This window comes from Cnephaeus nilssonii (assembly GCF_951640355.1).
Source record: "Cnephaeus nilssonii genome assembly, chromosome: 7".
Taxonomy (NCBI): Eukaryota; Metazoa; Chordata; class Mammalia; order Chiroptera; family Vespertilionidae; genus Cnephaeus; species Cnephaeus nilssonii.
The window spans coordinates 98,373,645-98,391,561 of NC_137078.1; the positions used below are offsets into that span (position 1 = coordinate 98,373,645).

The window sequence follows — 17,917 nt, forward strand, 5'->3', positions numbered from 1 at the left end:
GATTCATTGGTGGATTCTTGTATGTGTCTTGACCAGGGATTGAACCAGCAACCTCGGCCTGTGGGGGGTGACACTCTGACCATCGGAGCCGCCAGGCCAGGCCTGGTGTGTCTTCCTTTTTTAAATGTCTACCCGCCCTCATTTCCTCATTTTAAAGGTGTCTCCCTTGAGGCCATACTGCCTCCTGCACAACCCCTACTGGGGATGTGCCCACAACCCAGGTATATGCCCGTGACCAGAATCAAACCCAGGACTCTTCAGTCCGTGGACCGATGCTCTAACCACTGAGCAAATGACCAGGGCGAGGCCATAATTTTCAACAGGACCATAACTTTTTTTTAAAAAAATTTAAGAACAGTGGCTTATCATTTGAATACTTAAAAAGGAAAAAGTCTCTTCAATGGGGGAAAGCAAGACAGACATCAAAAGGGAGAGGTGTGGATCTGGAGATTTTGTTTTATATGAAAAAAGTAAAAAAGACTTCTGACCCCTGCTGCTGTCAGAAAACATGAACCGTGGCCTGCAAAGTCCTATCCCAACTATCTCCCTGATGCTCAGCTCCAGGCCCACGGGGGAGGGGCTGCACCCAAGTGGATCCCCCGACGCTGCACCCCCCAATCAATAGGAAGGCCCAGGGTCTCAGGCCTGGAAGTGCGGGGAATTCAGGAACTGTCCTAAGGAAGCAATTCAAAGGTTAAAAAAACTCCACGCACCAAGGTACCCATTGTGGTATTGTTTGTAGAAGTGATAAGTCTAAAGTAATAGGGAAATGACTAAGTCGCCGATCACACGCGAACTTAAAGGAGTGGGTGAGGTCACCAGGGCGCCCGAGCACGCTGCACTGCGAGTATTCCCAACACCGAAGGACACCAAACACACCCCCGTCCTCCAGGGCAGCACGCCGCATCGAGAAAATGGAAACAGCTGTCCTATGGGTGCATGTGGACGTCACAATAAGGACTTTTCAAAGTTAATATCCTTGAAAGTTATGCAAGCAGATGATGGTTAAAATTACTTACCACCAGCCCTGGCTGGGGGGCTCAGTGGGTTGGAGCAACAGCCCATATACCAAAAGGCTGTGGGTTGAATTCCCGGTCAGGGCACGTACCTGGGTTGGGGGTTTGATTCCCATTCCCGGCTCATACGAGAGGTGGTCGATCAATATTTCTTTCTTTCTTTCTCTCTCTCTCTCCCCCCCCCCCCCACCCTTTTCTTTCTCTAAAGATCAGTAAAGGGCATATCCTTGGGTGAGGATTAAAAAAAAGAAGAATAATTGCTTAAAACTAAAATGCTTGCAGCAAAAAAAAAAAAAAAAAACAGTCCCCTGACCTCCACAAGCAGACACACCATCCCAATTTCAGGTGTTTCTTTGGATTTTCATCTCTACATTTCCAAACAGTAGGTTTGCACTGGTATTTCCGGGTTTTCAACTTTGAACGTCTTACCCTAAGGTGAGTTAGTGCTTCCCTACAAGTACACACGCACACATCCTCTCGCCCGTCTTCAGAATACAGCCATGGGGTCGTTTCTCGTCAATCAAACATCAGCGCTTACCACGTAAACATTGTTCAAAGCCAGGCCACTCAGTGTGCTATGATTTCATTTCCTTTCTTGTTCAACTTTTTGTTATTCCTGTAGTTGATAGTTGCCTCACTTTTCATTTTGTTTTCTGTGTACGGATATGTAGTCCCGCGCCCCCCCCCCCCCCCCCCGCAAACTCTCCAACAGAGCTATAAAACTCCTCAAAATGCAGCCAATACCTCAGATAAGCCACCAGCTCCCTTTCGATCCTGCTCCGAGGATGGGCTGCTTGCTCCCAGACCAGCCACACGGCTGTAGAACTGGGACTTCTCTGACCCATCACAGGCATTCCCTTCACCGCCTGGTCTCGCCACCAGCCAGGGGACTCGGTTGCAGGTAAAGAAGCCACGGCTCACCGGTGAGCCTGAGCAGGAGAGGAGCTGGTGGCCAGGGAGGAGGTCCCAGTTCCCCTGGAGGGTGTGGGGAAGGATGAGTGATCAGTACATTGAAAACGAAGCCCACAAAAAGATGAGGCCACTATCAAGTCTGGGAAAAACAAAGAGCTGGACGAGAAGAGAAATATAACGGCGGCCCACGACGGGAACTCCCCGCGGAACGTCTGATGGCGAAACGCCTCCCATGGCCACTGAGAGCTGGGTGCCCGTTGGCGCCCCTGCCGCTGCTGCGCCAAGGACGTGACCTTGCTGCCCCTCACGGCTGCGCGGACACAGCCCATCCATCATCCGCTCTCCTGTGTCAAGGATGACATCAGGGCATCTCCTCAGCGGAGCCCAGGCCACAGGTCCTGGCGACGGGGGAGGCTTGGAAGGGACTGGCTTTCAGGCCCCCTGGTGGGGTAAGTGTCTCTTTTTCCTCACCGCTCCGAGCCTCGGTAAGATAACGGCCGAGATACCGCAGGCCCTTTGGCAGCGGAGCCACATGGGAACGAGACAATTGCACATTGTGCTCCTGTCCCTCTTCCGTGGTTTACGTTCTCATTTCACTGGAGCACATCCTCCAGGATCTTCCTTGAAAAGAGTCACTGAGGGGGCGGAGGGGCGTGTCAAGTTTTTGAAAATCCATGCCTGAAGAATGCCTTTATTCTGTTATTGTGCCTGGGATGACAATTACAGAATTCTGGGCGGGGAAGGAACTTCCCTTGGAAATTTGAAAGAGCTGCCGCGGCTCGTGTTGCTTCTGTCCAGTCCAGTGCCATTCTGTTCCCTGGCCTGCTCTCTGTGGCCGCTTTTGTCTCTGTCGGCTTTTTGTAACTTTTCTCTATCTCTGGCGCTTTGGGAGTTCATAATGATGTCCTGTGGCACATCGCATTCTTTGACGTACTGCTTCTTTCATTATTCATTGTGCTGAGTACTACTCAGAGACGCTTAACGCGGGGACTCCTTCAGTTCTAGAATTTTCTCCTGTAGTTTCTTGGATAACGTCCCCTCCTCCGTTTCTCTCCCCTCTTTTTCTTGAGCTCCTATGAGATGGATATTGGGGCCTCCCGAGCGGATTCTCTAATTTCCTTATCTTCCCTAGAAATTTATTTTTCAATCTTCCAGCTCTATCCCATGGAAATTTTTACTACAACTATCACAGTTTTATATCCAATAGCTTATTCCTGTTTTACGAATGTTCCCTTTTTTAAACCAACCATGTCTCTGACTTCTGAATCCCTTCTTTCTGCGTGGTGGGGTCTCTGTCCTTCCCGGCCGAGGCCTCGTGCCGTGTGCGATGACCCACAGCGGCCGCTGAAGTCGCAGAGCGAGGCGCCCCACGCTGTTTGCGCACAGGTAGGGCTAGCTGCTCGTAGGTGTCGCTACGAAGGGACGAAGTAGCAGCCTAGCTTCTCAACAGGGTCCCCCTCCATGTCAGTATCCGAGGGTCGTTTTTCTCACGAGGTCCATGTTCTCAGAAAGAAGGTCTTCAAGGCCCTGCCTGGAGGGTGGGGCTGAGCCGGGCTGCACGGCGGTCGGTGGTCGGGAGCCAACCAGGAGAGGGTGTCCCTGGATCCTCCTGTTCTTGGGCGGTGGGTGCCTCCTCAGCCTCCCCTGCCCCCAGCTGGCCCAACGCTGCCTCAGGAAACCTCGCAGGAGATGGAGCCCCTGGCTGTGGGCTGAGCAAGGCACCTGTGGCTCTACACACACTTCCAACCATCTTCTTGCTTCCCACCACCCTCCATGCCAGGTCGGGAACACTCTGCAGCCCCCATTCTTGAGCCTTGGGGGGGGGGTCCTCTGGACACATCAGCTTGTTCCCCCACAACACAGGGCATTCAGTGCTCTCTGCTCGGCCTCTCTTCCCTGACCTGTTCAGTACCTGTCAACATTTTCGCTCACATCCCTCCTCCTCTCTCATCCTGTACTTTTTCTTTACTCTCATTCTAGTGGGCTTTTGAAACAGCAGAAACAAACACATACAATCAGGTATGCTCGTGTGGAAGTCCGCAATAATACTTACAATAAGTAAAACCAAGTTTCCAAAGATACACACAGAAGACGTGTGGGTCGGGGAGGATATTCCCACAAGGAGACAATGGTTGGTGCCGGGTGGGGGGAGTTACAGAAGAGTTATGCTTGCATTTTTTTTTTTCATTTTGCAAATTTTTTACAGTAAATGGGTATTCTTATAAATAAAATCATTGAGGGTTAAAAAATTATTCTTAAAGGGATCTTCTGAAGCAAGCACCACGGTGTGCAGAAGAAACTCGAATCACGGCAGCACAGGTCCACACTAGCCCCGGGCTTCTCCTGTGCTCCAGGCCTGGGGTCCCGGGAAAGCACCCGAGACCTCCAGAGGGTGGGGGGGGGGGGTGCGAGGTGCAAGGAATTATGGGCCAATCTCTTGGCCTATGACACAGTGGCTATGTTTACCTGCTTTAGGGGTTAAAATTCTGCTAAATATTTTGGTCTTTTAAAAGAGATCCACATGTAACAAAAAAAATTTGGAAAAGTACCAATGAAGATCTAGAGAAAATGAGGTTAAGGGGGGGCCTCCAAGGATGATACCCCGCTATAACCCACACCCTTTCCATCCTGAAATGACTGTAGCTGTTCAAGCATCTGGGCAAGGAGGGATGAGCTGTGTGCCCACAGGATACATACGCACCCACAGAACTTGCAAAGGGGGCCGCAGCCTATCCACCCGGGAGCTCCCCAACCATACTCAGCTACTCCCAGACGCCAGAGTGGGGTGCCCAGCCAATGTCAGTCTCTGGCCTCAGTTTCTTCACTGGCACAATGAAAGGACTGCATTCATCCTCCAGGCTAATGTTCTAGAAGCTCCGAGGAGCATCCTATTACTGATACAGTGCCTGCCAACTCTCTGGAGAAACAGAATGTCCCCGGTAAGGACTCCTTGAGAAGCAAGATACCGAGTTATCAACATTCAGCCAGTTCCTTTGGAAGGATGTTTTACTTTTTCTCTCCTGAAATAAGCCAGCCCAATTCTACCAGGGCTGGGGCAAGTCCGATACCAGCTATTGCAGCTGAATCATGGGCCCCAGGGCTCCCCGGAGCTCCCATCCCTTCCTGTCCCGGGCAGCAGCATCCTCTCTTGGGAATCTGGCTAAGGTCTAGTTCACTTCCCGCTTACGGGCTCATAACGCAAATTCGGGTTGTTCTCTCTCAGCTCTCGTCCTACCGAACGGTTCTCCTTTGGCTGAGTGGCCAGGGAGGGCGGAGGGTCACATTCCAATTTCAACTTATACACAAAATAACGTCGCTCCTTCTCCCAGCATGCCGCTGGTCTCCTTCGCCCAACCTACCTCTCTGGAAGGGTCCAAGAACGACCAGCGGCAGAGGCCCCTGTGCCTGGCAGATCAAAGATTTGCTGGAACCAGTGAGCGTCATTCCGTCCTTGCTTGACTCTGAGCGCTCCTTATCTGTGGGGGGGGGGGGGGGGGGGAGAAAAGAAAAAAATGTAAGAGTCTCAGAAGCCTTCCGTGCATTCCCTTGCAAAACTTCAGCGTCAACGCGACTGTTTCAGCCGGGCTCCCTCTCTGCAAACCGGTCACATCCTGCTGGGTGGGCCGTGCAGCCCCAGCTCCTTCGATGGCACCGAGCAAACCACAGGAGCGCGTCCAGGGCCCGAAGCAGACAAACATATACATTCGGATGACTCAGACCGTCTTTTTCGGGTTGTTTGTTGGTTTTGTTTGGCTTCTGAAAGCGGAGTACGTGATCTGAGCCAAGCCTGGGTTGGCGTTCCATTCAATCGCTGCAAACAGCAGGTTCCTGAACTTGAGGTCCCCATGCAAGACCCAAATTGCATCCTAAAAGAGGACCCAGGCCAGTTCCCAGAGATGGGGAGGGGGCCCACTCCCTGCACCCGTGGGTCACTCCTGGAAATAATCTGTCCCCAGAGAGGGACTAAGGACCTGCCCCTTCCCTGACCCCGGACCCTGGGCACAGCTACCTCCACAGCCCGGAACCTCCCGCCTGGAACCCACTTGGCATGGCGGGCAGCAAGGGACCTGCACACTGGCTTCCTTCCCCGGAGACAGAGCCCAGTGCTAGGACGCTGTTGGAAAAGGCACCCCTTCCGAGAAGGCATTTCCCAAGGACAAGCTGAAACTGCCTGCGGCCAGCCTCCTGGAGGCAACGATACCCCCCCCCCCCCCCCCGCAGCCTGGGGCCGTGGGCGTGGGTGGTCCCCGCACTCAGCATCCAGGGGACATGGCAAAGGCTGCCCACGGCCCTGTCACCCAGGAGGTCAGCGCCAAGAGCTAAGGAAGAAATAACTTCCTTTGGTGATGGATGGAGTTAACAAGAGGACGAAAAAACAACAACAACAATAAAAAACAAACACGGCAGCTCAGTCCCCGGGAAAGGAGACAGGTCGCGGAGAAGGCACTTTCGCACCGAGGGACACAAAGCGGAGAGCATGATGGAGCCCAGAGGGGGAGAGTCCTCCGGAATTCAGGTCAGGAAGTGCGGGCGGCCGGACGGAATGCACAGAGGGCGGCGGGCAGGAGGCTCTTCCCGGGAGAAAGGTGGGTCTGCGGCTCCGGCTCTCACGCCCGCCCGGACCTCCGGACCTGGGTCTGCCGCCCTCGGGCCCTTCGGGTTCAAGGGCAAAGCTGGGGAGGCGAGGCCGGGCGCGGACAGAGCAGGATGCTCAGCCCCGAATCGGGGCCAGGGGGAGGGGAGGACGCGGAGCGATGGCTGGGTCCCTGACAAGTAAACAGCCCGCCCGGCGCGGCGGAGGCCCGGCTCATCCCACCCAGGGCGACCGCGGGACACCCCGACTCCCGGCCCCACCCCCGGAGGCACAAAAGGGGGTGCCCGGAGACTCCGGGAGGAGAGCGCCAAGCAGCCCACACCAGCGCGCGGCCCCCGCCGCGGCCTCCCCAGCCCCCACGCCCCGGACCCCGGGGAGCCCCGCGGACAAAGCCGGGCGCCGGGCGGGGCGGGGCGGGCGGCGCGGGGGGCACCGAGACCCCTCCACCGCGCGCACAGGTGGGCACCGTACCGGGTGTCGGTGCCGGGGGCGGGGCCCGGTCTCCCTGGAGACGGTTGCCCAGGGGACGCGGCGGGCCGGTCCCCGAGCGGCGGGTGAGACTGAGCCTCTGGCGGCCGCGCGGAGCCCGCGGGGGCCTGAGGGCAAGGCCGCGGCGCGGAGCCGGCGAGCGGGGCCACGGCGGAGGGGCGCGGCCCGGGGCGGGGCCCGGACAACGGGACGGCGCGGGCGCGGGCGCGGGCGGGGCCAGGGGCGGGGCGCCGGGCGGGGCGGGGGCGGGGCCAGGGGCGGGGCGCCGGGCGGGGCGGGGCGTCCCGGGCGGGGGCGGGGCCAGCGCCTGCAGCCGCGCGGGCACCGTCGCCAAATTCTCGCGGCCGGAGCCGGGCGGAGCGCTGGAGCGCAGGCGGGAGCCGGGCGCGGAGCGGTCGTGGGCGGCAAACCCTTCCCAGCCCCGGCTGCACGCGCACGCCCTGCGGGGTCGGATCCCCGAGCCTCCGCGCCCCCGCCCGACCCCGGGAGGCCGGCGCACGCCGCCCTCTGCCCGTGTCCCGCCGGCAGCCAGAGGGTGCAAAGTGCCATTTGCGAAAGGAGCGAGGGCTGGTCGGGCGCCAAATCGCCTTTCGCTCCGGGCTCCCAGGGCATCACCAGAAAGGGCGGGACCTGTCACAGACCCGGAACCGGGGTCACCCGATAACTGGCCACCCCGGGCTCCGGGCTCCAATCCAGGGCCTTCCTTTCCGCGGGGCTCCCCTCCCCGGGCGGGCGTAGAGAATAAGTGGGTTTCCCGGACTTTCACTAACGCGTCTTTCTTTACAATGAACTGCTCGAGCGCCGATGCGCTCGCCCCTGCACGTACACCGGCGCGGCGGCTCTTCCCCGCATCACACTGCCGTGGGCATCGGCCTCCCGGGGTGGTGAGTGGGAAAACGAGGCTCCGAGGGCCCGAGCGTGGCCGCACTCACAGGTCACAGGTCACAGGCCGACACGCCCGCGCGCAGCCCCGCAGCCTCGCCGCGGCGGGGCCTGGACCACGCGCTCCTGTGGATGAGCTTTCGCGTCACCGCCACGTGGAGCGCGAGGGGAGGAGGGGGGAGGGTCAGAGCCACCATGGCGGATCCCATGGGGCGGAGCAGACGCGAGTGGAGGAAAGTGGGTGGAGGCCCCACGGCTCTGCGTCTCCGCCGCTGTCAGGGGTTCCGGGGGCGGGGCCGGCAGGGCAGGGCCCCCCCATCCAGTAGGCGGGGCGGGCAAGGAGCAAAACTCAGCCGGAAGCCTGGGAGCAGAGGACCAGGTGGCTGGGTCGTGGGGGGTCCCGAGACCCTCTTCGACCTCTGCGTCCCCCCACCCCCCCATACACACACACAGTAAACTTGTCAGGGCCAGCGTCCCAGCACCCCAGGCGTCTCCAGGAGGAAAAAAATGGGGGGGGGGGGGGCTGTCAGGACGAGAGAAGGCCACTCCCAAGCCAGACACTCACAGTGAAGAACTCTCCTACACGTTCACACTCTGTCACAGAGGCCAGAGACACACACAGATGCTGCTTCCACTAAGACACAGCCCCCACACCCAATATGTAAACTGACACAATGTCACAGACACCAAGACCACACACACACGCACACACACACACACAATCCCTGGAGAAGGCAGGGCCTGGGCCACTAGATGGGGACCGCCCAGCCAGACCCGGGATCCTACGGGATCCAACCGGGGCTCAGCGCAGGCTTCCCCACCCACCTCTTTCCCCCTCACGCCTGGTCCCCAGCCTGGGGAGGGGAGCGGTGAGGCGGAAGACAGCCCAATGGCATGTGGGCTGGGGCCCCTGACTCAGTGGGTGGAGGAATGCATGCCTGGCCCCCTGCTGAGCCGCCCTTGCCCCACAGGGTGGGGTCCCTCCCGATGAGGAATAAGCCACTGGAATTCACAGCTGGACCTAGGACGGGAGCAGAGAAGCTGAGAGTTCTGACAGCCACCCTGACTTGGCCAGGGGTGGAATCCCTACAGCCCCGAGGAGGCAAGGATAATGGCCTACCGTGCCAGGCAACCAGAAAGAGCTTCCAAGGGGCAGACGGGCTTGGTGGCTCCGCCCCTCCCCATCCCAGATGTGGGGGCCTTCTCCTTGGGACCCATCCCACAGACTTCCCTTTCTCTCCAGCTGGGTCTGCAGGGAAGCCAAGTTCAAAGACAAGGTCAGGTCCTCAGCAGCCATGGAAGCCAGCGGCCTGCCTGGCTTGAGGTTCAAATTGGGGATCTCAGGTACTGGTTCCTCTGGAGCCCAGAGAAAAGAAAAATCCAAGATGCTTTGAAATGGCAAAAGCCACAAAAATTCATCCTGCCTACATGACAAAGACATCCTGGAACCGCACTGACAAGCTCCCGAGACACATCACTGGGGTGGTTTGGGAGAGAATGAAGTGAACGCATACAGACACAACGTCTCTGGTGCCTGGTGCGCCTCAAGTGTGTGCTCTCACCGATGGGAAACAGACACGAAGAGATGGACTGGCTTACCAGCACACAGCTAGCCAGGGGCAGGGATGGGAGAAAACCCCAAACCTCCCGACTCCTCATTCGGGGCTCAGGTATATGCAGTCCTCTCTAAGATACAGGTGACGATAAGAATAAATTACAGTAGCCCCCCTTTATCCGCCGGGCATACCTGGATGCCTGAAACCGCAGACAGTACCAAGCCCTATATATACTGTTTTTTTGCTATACATACAAACATATGATAACGTTTAATTTACAAATTAGGCACAGTAAGAGACTAACAACAATAACTAATAATAACAGGACAATTAGAACAGTCTACTGGGACACATTGTAGGAATGTGGTCTCTCAAAATATCCTGTACTGGCCTCCCTTCTTCTTGAGGTGACGAGAGGAGACGATGCCTATGTGATGAGTGAAGTGGGGTGAGTGATAACCCAGGCCGCCACGAAGCGGCTCCCCAGACTCGACGGCAAACGTGTGCTGACATGACAAGACTGTGCAAACAACTGATTTTTTAAATCCTGTGGATTATACAGAAGCACTTGTCTGTTTCATGAGAAATGTGGGTTCGACTAACTCCGTGTCCTCAAACAGCGCCCTCCACCTCTCTTCCCGCTCCCAGCGCCGGGCCTTTCAAACAGGAAGCCAACCACGGGGGCAAATCCCCATCATCGGGAAGGAATGCGGACTATTTAAGACCCCCGCCACCTCTTATCACGGGAAGAGGCCGTGAGGAGAGCTAGGGCAGATTCATATGTAACATGGGAATGGGAGTCACTGTGAGAACTTCATCAACGGAGAAATGAAACCAAACCAGCCAACAACAAAAACCCAAAATGTCAACCAGTTATTTTATCCTTTTTTTATAGCGGTGGATCCACTCGTCGATGGAGAAATGAAACCAAACGCAGAAACATCAAACTGCCAACCAGGTTACCTCTATCTCCTCTTCACGGCAAGACGGGCTTCGTTAGGCGCTGAGCACGTTTGCAGCGAAGATGCTTACAGGGAGGGCACCCAGCACCAGCGTGGGTACAGCGGGCCACGGGTGAGCCACCTCCCAGGTGGCGTGGGGCTGCCTCACGCTACCACTTAAAACGCGTACACTGTTTATTTCTGGAACTTCCCATTTCAGACTTGCAGACGGAAGTTGACTGCAGGTAATCGAAACCGTGGGTAAGGAGGGCCGGAACTACTGTAGTCCGCTGGACAAAGAAATTCCCTTCGCCACTATGAGAAAATCGGGGCAAATAGAAAAGTTGCGTTCCCACCCCTCTACTTGCTACTGCCAAGCAGAGAAGATCCTCTTTTAAGTCCCCGAGCACGAGGCAGGAAGCCAGATGAGCTGGCTCCGACCCAGGAGAGCCCTGGCCACGTCCCGCAGGTAAGAGGGAAGTTTATTTTCTCTACGAATCACTCCCTCTCGCTCTCCTGGCAGTCCCAGGTAACCTCACTCCGAGGACATGCCAGCTGCTCCCGGCCGCCCACCAACGCCCCAACCGCCAGCCTTCCTGGCCTAGGTCGACTCCTCCTATTCAAACTTGAGGCTCCGCATTGCAGGGGGTCGGCGTGCGTCACCCCAGAATACCGCACGCCGGCATATTGTTGTTATGGTAAATGTGCTTTTATTGATTTTAGATAGCGAGGAAGGGAGAGAGAGAGAGAAACATGGATGGGAAAGAGAACCATTGATCGGCTGCCTCCCACACGCCCCCTACTGGGGATCGAACCTGAAATTTGGGCATGTGCCCTAACCCGACATCCAACTGGTCACCCCCTCGGTGCATGGGACAATGTCCAACCAACCGATTCCAACCAATAGGGCCAGCATGCTATTTTGAATTAAAAGTAGCGGACAGACAGCCGGTGCGAGGAGGACATGCTGAGCCTCCTTGGTCCCCGGAAAGCAGGAGGTAAATGTCCCACCAGAGACGGGGACATGAAGGCTAAGAGCCAAGCGACCATAAACATAAATGTCACTTCCGTTTTCCTACCTCCAGCCCCAACCCCTCTGGCCTCACCAACCCTTCGCACATTTACTGTTTCTTTGTCTGAAAAACACAGAAGCTTCTTTCTTATCCTGGTCACTCCTTTGAGTCTCATATCTTGGTGGGGCTCCCGTACTTTCATGTGTAATTAAATTATTTTTTTCTCCTGTTAACCTGTCTTTTTATTACAGGAGGGTCGCAGTCACGAACCTGAAAGGGTAGAGGGAACGTTATTATTCCTCCCTTACAGAATTGTGAGGCGTGGCCGGATAAGATGCTGAGTGGGGGCAAAACTAGTAAAGGAAGAGAAAAATAAGATGAAACTAACAACAACAACAAAATACCAGTTACGTGTTTGTTTTTCATTCTATTCGGGAAAACGGGGAGACTCTGCAAAATGAGCCTCCTCCAAGGGAGAGGCGGTTTCCATGGTGATGCACACAATGCCCTCCTGATCTTTCATACCCGGGGACCAGGACCAGGGAGCCTCACGCCAGGAGTGTCTGGCCCCGTCATCCTGCCACCTGCACACATTTTCATTCATCTCTGAGACTCTCACTCCCAGCGGACTCAAAAAGTGGCTCATCTGTAGTTAAAGAGCAAAGTTAATTACGATCCAGAGCGTCTTCCTCTCTCTCTCTCTCTCTCTCTCTCTCTCTCTCTCTCTCTCTCTCTCTCTCTCTCTCCTCTCTTTCACCAACTCCCCGAGCTGAGACCCAAAGTCTGACTTAATCAAGGTTCCTGGAGTTGGTGGCCTGGGAGGGAGCAGAGGAAAAAAGAAAGATGCTCCTGTTTGCAACGCTCCTTCTTTCAAGTGTCAACCCCGGGCCTTCGTGGCTGCAGGCACGCTCCCGGGAGAGGCTGGGGCGGCAGCCTGGGACTTATTATTTTACTGATTTTTTTTTTTTTTTTTTTTTAGAGAGAGAGAGAGAGGGAGGGAGGGCGGGAAACATGGCAGCAGAGGGAGCAGCCCCTGACATGTTCTGGCCCAAACTACGTGGACAGCGGTCATTGTGCTCAACGCTCTGCATTTATCGTGAAGGTTTTAAAACCTGGCGGCAAATTCTTAACACTCCGCCACCGAGAGGTGCCACCCAGGTCCCTGCCCTGAAATCTGGTGGCCTCGTGACTTCTTTGACTGAGCGAGCGAGCGAGCAGAAATGACGAGAGAGAGAGAGCGAGAGAGAGAGAGAGAGAGAGAGAGAGAAGCAGAAATGACACTGAGTGACTGAGGTTAGGTCAGAAAAGGCCACGCAGCTCCGGCCGTGGTTGGGGCCACGCTCTTGGGGCTCCGCCCATCGGGAAAGAAGAGTGACCACCTGCAGCGGCCACCCCGCGACGAAGCCAGAGGAGCCGCCGGGTGCGGGCCCTGAGGGGGACGTCCCAGCGGAGCCCGACCTCTGAGCCATCCCCCCCTCCGCCCCCCCCGGGCAGCTGGACTTGCAGGAAGAAAGCTCTAGCACAGGGGTCCTCAAACTTTTTAAACAGGGGCCAGTTCACTGTCCCTCAGACCGTTGGAGGGCTGGACTATAGTTTAAAAAAAAAAAACTATGAACAAATTCCTATGCACACTGCACATATCTTATTTTGAAGTAAAAAAACAAAACGACATAAACACCTGCCTGTGGCCCGCGGGCCGTAGTTTGAGGACGCCTGCTCTAGATGATTCCAGCCCCCGTTATCGGCAGCCCTTTGAGAGGCTCCCGGCTGACCCTGGGCATCCCGGAGCAGAGCCACGCCGTCTGCCAAGCCCTGTCAGCTCCTGGGCCCAGCATCTGGGAACGTGATCACACGGTGGTTGCCTCACCCTCTGAGATTGATGGGGTTGTGTTTGCAGCAATAAGTCCCTGGGACTTGATCTCATTAAATCCTCAACACAGTCCCCGAGACAGTTATTCCCACCATCTCCACGGGGACACCGGGGCCCAGGACTTCCCCAAAGCTACACGGGAAGTGGCAGAGACAGGGATCGGATCCGCGGTTAGCCCCCCAAAAACTGCTTCTAACAACGAAGCTTCGGGGCACGAGGCCCGGTTTCTGATGCGTGATTTATGCCCATTTCATCGAGACCCGATCCTGTCCCCTAGGGCAGTCCCGGGGAGAGGAGGGGTCTCCGGCGACTCCCGGGGGAGAGCGTGGCGCGGTGCCGTGTGGGAGTGTCAAGTCCATTGGAATGGGGCCTGGGGCCTGTTCTAGTCAACATCCTTCTTTTTTTTCTTTTTAAAAATATATTTTTACTGATTTCAGAGAGGAAGGGAGAGGGGGAGAGAGAGAGAAACACCGATGCGAGAGAATCATTGATTGGCCGCCTCCCGCACGCCCCTCACTGGGAATCGAGCACGCAACCGGGGCAGGTGCCCTGACCGGGAATCAAACCGTGACCTCCTGGTTCATAGGTTGACGCTCAGCACTGAGCCACACTGGCCAGGGCTAGTCAACATCCTTCTTGACAACACGAAGGAAAGGAGACCCCAAAACTGGCTCATCCATTTGGTAGCAATGCAAACAGAACTCACAGGTACCTGGAGAAACCATCCGTAAAAGTTATTCTACCAGAAGTGGGTCAGTCTGGGGGAGCCACACGCAAGGCTACATGTAACTACATGCTAACTTCCCGGATTACCGAGCGGGGGAAGGGGGAGGAGCCAGAGAGGTCCCAGCTGACCCGAGCCTCATCCCTTTATGAACGGTGCTGCTGGGTGCCAGGTGCACAAGGGCCGTTCATTCTCTGTGTGAATTGTACCGTCACGTGCCCCTCCCTGTATTCAAACTTCCGTGCAGCCACCGCATCGCAGGGCTGGCCTGTGTGACCAACACATGGGAGCGCGATGGCGCGTCACCTTCAGCATTAGGGCTTCGGTCTGGGGCACTACCTCTCTCTCTGTCTCCATCCCTCTGAGGGGAGCCACAGCCATGCTGTCAGGACAGCCACGCTGCCCGATGAGGCCCACGTGTCAGGAGCTGAGGTTCTGGCCAGCAGCAGAGGAGTCGCCGAGGCCGCCGCGAAGCCTGGCTCCCCCAGCCGCTCCCAGATCCCCGACCCGCAGAGACGGCGGGGTGAGGAGTGTTTGTGGTTTACGTTTGGGGGCCATTTGTTACACGGCAGCAGGTGACGCACACACCACGTGGCTGCTGTGTGGCCCAGCACCTGCTCAGGCGGAGGAGAGCAGAGGCCCTGTCCGTACTGTGACTGATCCACAGCCAGTACAAGCCCTCCACTGTACTTGTCTGAGTCAGACGTGTTCCTCAAGGAACAAGTGGCTACGTGGCAGAGGCCAGCCCCCAGAGACCACATCCTGCAGGATTCCTTTGATGTGAGACGGCCAGAACAGGCGCATCCGTAGAGACAGAAAGTAGGCTGGTGGTTGTCAGGGGCCGGGGGGGATTGGGAGACCGTTCCTTTCCGAGGGGATGCACATGGTCTAGAATCGGTTAGGGCAGTGGTCGGCAAACTCATTGGTCAACAGAGCCAAATATCAACAGTACGACGATTGAAATTTCTTTTGAGAGCCAAATTTTTTAAACTTAAACTTCTTCCAACGCCACTTCTTCAAAATAGACTCGCCCAGGCCGTGGTATTTTGTGGAAGAGCCACACTCAAGGGGCCAAAGAGCCGCATGTGGCTCGCGAGCCGCGGTTTACCGACCACTGGGTCAGAGCAATGGTCGCACAGATCTGTGAACATACCGAACACCATTGCGCTGTGCACGTTGAGGGAATGTTATGGCATGTGAATCCTATGTCAATGAAGCTTATGGTATGAAGTGAGGAGGAGGAGGAGGAGGGGCTCAGGCAAGGTCACGGGTCCGGAGCGAGGAGGGGGGTGGCAGCAGGGAGGCTGGCCATCCACAGGGCTGGGGAACGCTGTGGTGCTTAAAGTGGGGGGCCTCTCCATGCTTGGGGCACCGGGCACCGTGGTGTGGGGTGCTCAGCACCCGCCCCACTCATTGGCAAAAGGCAGCTGGCATGCTAGTCTCCCAGGAGGCCCTGCCTGGTCTCAAGCCGCCTGGAGCCCTCCCCGTGGGGCCTGGACGTGGCTCTGCCGCGCCATCCTCCGCAGGTGATTCCACCGCCCATCACGTGCCCCGGCTCTCACAGGTGGGCTTCCCACCTGCCCACGCCGAGGCCCTGCATGCAGAGGGGGGGCCACCGAACCACAGGCTGGCCCTGGCCGGGGCGCTCAATGGTTAGAGCATTGGCCCGTGCACCGAAGGGCCACGTGTTCAAGTCCTGGTCAAAGGCATGTACCTGGGTTGCAGATTTGATCCCTGCCCGGGTCAGGCATGTGCGGGAGGCAACCAATTGATGTGTCTCTCTCACATCGATGTTTCTCTCTCTCTCTCTCTCCCTCTCTCTCTCTCTCTCTCTCTCTCTCTCTCTCTTTCTCTGTATTTTTCTCTCTCTCTCTCTCCCTCCCTCCCTCCCTTCCTTCCACTCTCTGTAAAAATCAATGTAAAAATATCCTCAGGTGAGGATTAACAAAAAACAAACCAACCACAGGCTGCAGCTGGCCCGGGGAGTGAGCCTCCTGCGAGGCCAGCCGCCGAACAATCAGGGCAGTGGGTCCTTGCTGAGTGCCCCAGTGAATGTGGGACCAAGAGCGGGCTTTACAGGGCACGGAGCGAACCTGCACATGGTACTCAGGAGCGGGTCAAGACCGAAAACAGAAGCCGCTTCCAAGCAGACTGCGAGCGAGGCGTGGGGCGGCGTGTCTTCCGGAGCCTCGGGGGTTGGGTCGGAATCTGTGTCCCTCTCCTGCCTCTGACGTTGGTTTTGAAGTCAGAATCTCAATGCAGAGAAGCCAGCGGTGGGTCCCCAGCAGCCCCTCATGCACCCTAACAGTCTGGGACGAACCCAGGAACTAGCACTACGTGCAGGAATGTTCTCGCATACAGAACGTTTCTCAGGGAGAGGCTGTGATTTTCAGCAGCTTTTCAAAAGGACTTGAACTCGGAGAAAGTTAGGAACCCCTGGGTGGGGGGTCCTAGGGTGAGTGGATAAATGGGGGTGCAAGGCCCACTTCCAACATGGCAGGGAGTTCCCCACCAACAACAAACAATTCCCAGACACCAGCAGGCAGCCCAAGAATTCAACTCAATTTTGGCAAAACCCACCCAGAGGTGACATCGTGTTCCCCAGGTTAAGGTTCAGCCCTACAAGGCTGACCTACACACACTCACACACACTCACACACACATTCACACACAATCACACACACACTCTCACACACACACACACTCACACACACACACTCACTCACACTCACACACACACTCACACTCACACTCACTCACACACACACTCGTACACACACTCACACACACTCACACACTCACACACACATTCACACTCACACACACTCATACACACACACTCACACACTCACACACACATTCACACTCACACTTATACACACTCATACACACTCACATACACACACTCACACACTCATACACTCACACACATACATACACACACTCACACACACACTCACATGCACATACACACACAGCTCACACTCACACACACACTCACACATACACACGTTCACACTCACTCACCTACACTCTCACATGCACATGCACACACACTCACACTCACACACACACACACACAACTCACACACACACTCACATACACACACTCACACACTCACGGTGGCAGTGGCGATGGGTCCCCTACAAGGGTCTCGGCTGTTGGCAGTTTGCTCCATCCTCCTGGGCTCCGCTCTGCAGCTGGCCGCCCACCCGGCACTCAGCCCGCCTCTCCACCCCGCCCCCCGCCGGGGCTCACGCCGCCTCCTCCTCCCCTGCTCTCCTGAGACCCCAGGTCTGCAGACCACCCGGAAGCACCGGACGACACCGAGTACTCTGGACGCCTCTCCGGCACCCACCATCTGTCGGTCTGTCCTTGGCAGGTGCCCCATGCCCGCTCCTCCTGCTCCCGGAGCAGGTCCGGGGCCCCTCCCTGCGGGCCTCGGGATGAGGGGTGTCGGCCCCAGGACAAGGGCCTCCGCATCACCTATCGGCGGGTCCTTGGGGCCCAGCGGGCAGCCCATCGCTGAGCACCCACCGCAGCCGGAGGATTCAGTGCCTCACGTCCATTTCTCATCCGATCCTCACGGCGAGCCCCTCGGCAGGCCTTCTGTTCACAAAGGGGGAGCGAGGGGCTCGGGGAGGTCCCAACTGCACGGCCAGTCTATGGGGGAGGCCGGTGTGAACCCAGAGTGACCCCTGAGCCCCGCTCCAACCATTGCACCACACCGCCTCTCCTGGGACCGTGCGAAGGAGCCAGGTTCGGGCCATTGGCCACGATGACACCCGAGTCCTGTTGCCCTGATTGCGTCACCCGCCAGCTCAAGGGCCCTTGGGTCGTATTTCCCGTAAAAACTTCAAGCGTTGGGCAAGGAGGCAATTGAGATTTCAGAGGCCAGGCCCGCTTCCTCCGGACGGAG

General features: G+C 56.8%; 1 protein-coding gene across 2 annotated transcripts in view; it reads right to left on the bottom strand.

The window, feature by feature from the left end:
* Positions 1-7,166, bottom strand: part of PIK3CD (phosphatidylinositol-4,5-bisphosphate 3-kinase catalytic subunit delta) — a 30,333-nt gene extending 23,167 nt beyond the window's left edge. For both annotated transcript variants that reach the window (XM_079778362.1, XM_079778361.1), the window contains exons 1-2: positions 6,994-7,166; positions 5,288-5,404 (exon numbers count right to left, since the gene is read on the bottom strand). The gene's annotated coding sequence lies outside the window, so the exon portion shown is untranslated. The remainder of the gene's footprint in view (positions 1-5,287; positions 5,405-6,993) is intronic.
* Positions 7,167-17,917: the final 10,751 nt, after the last annotated feature.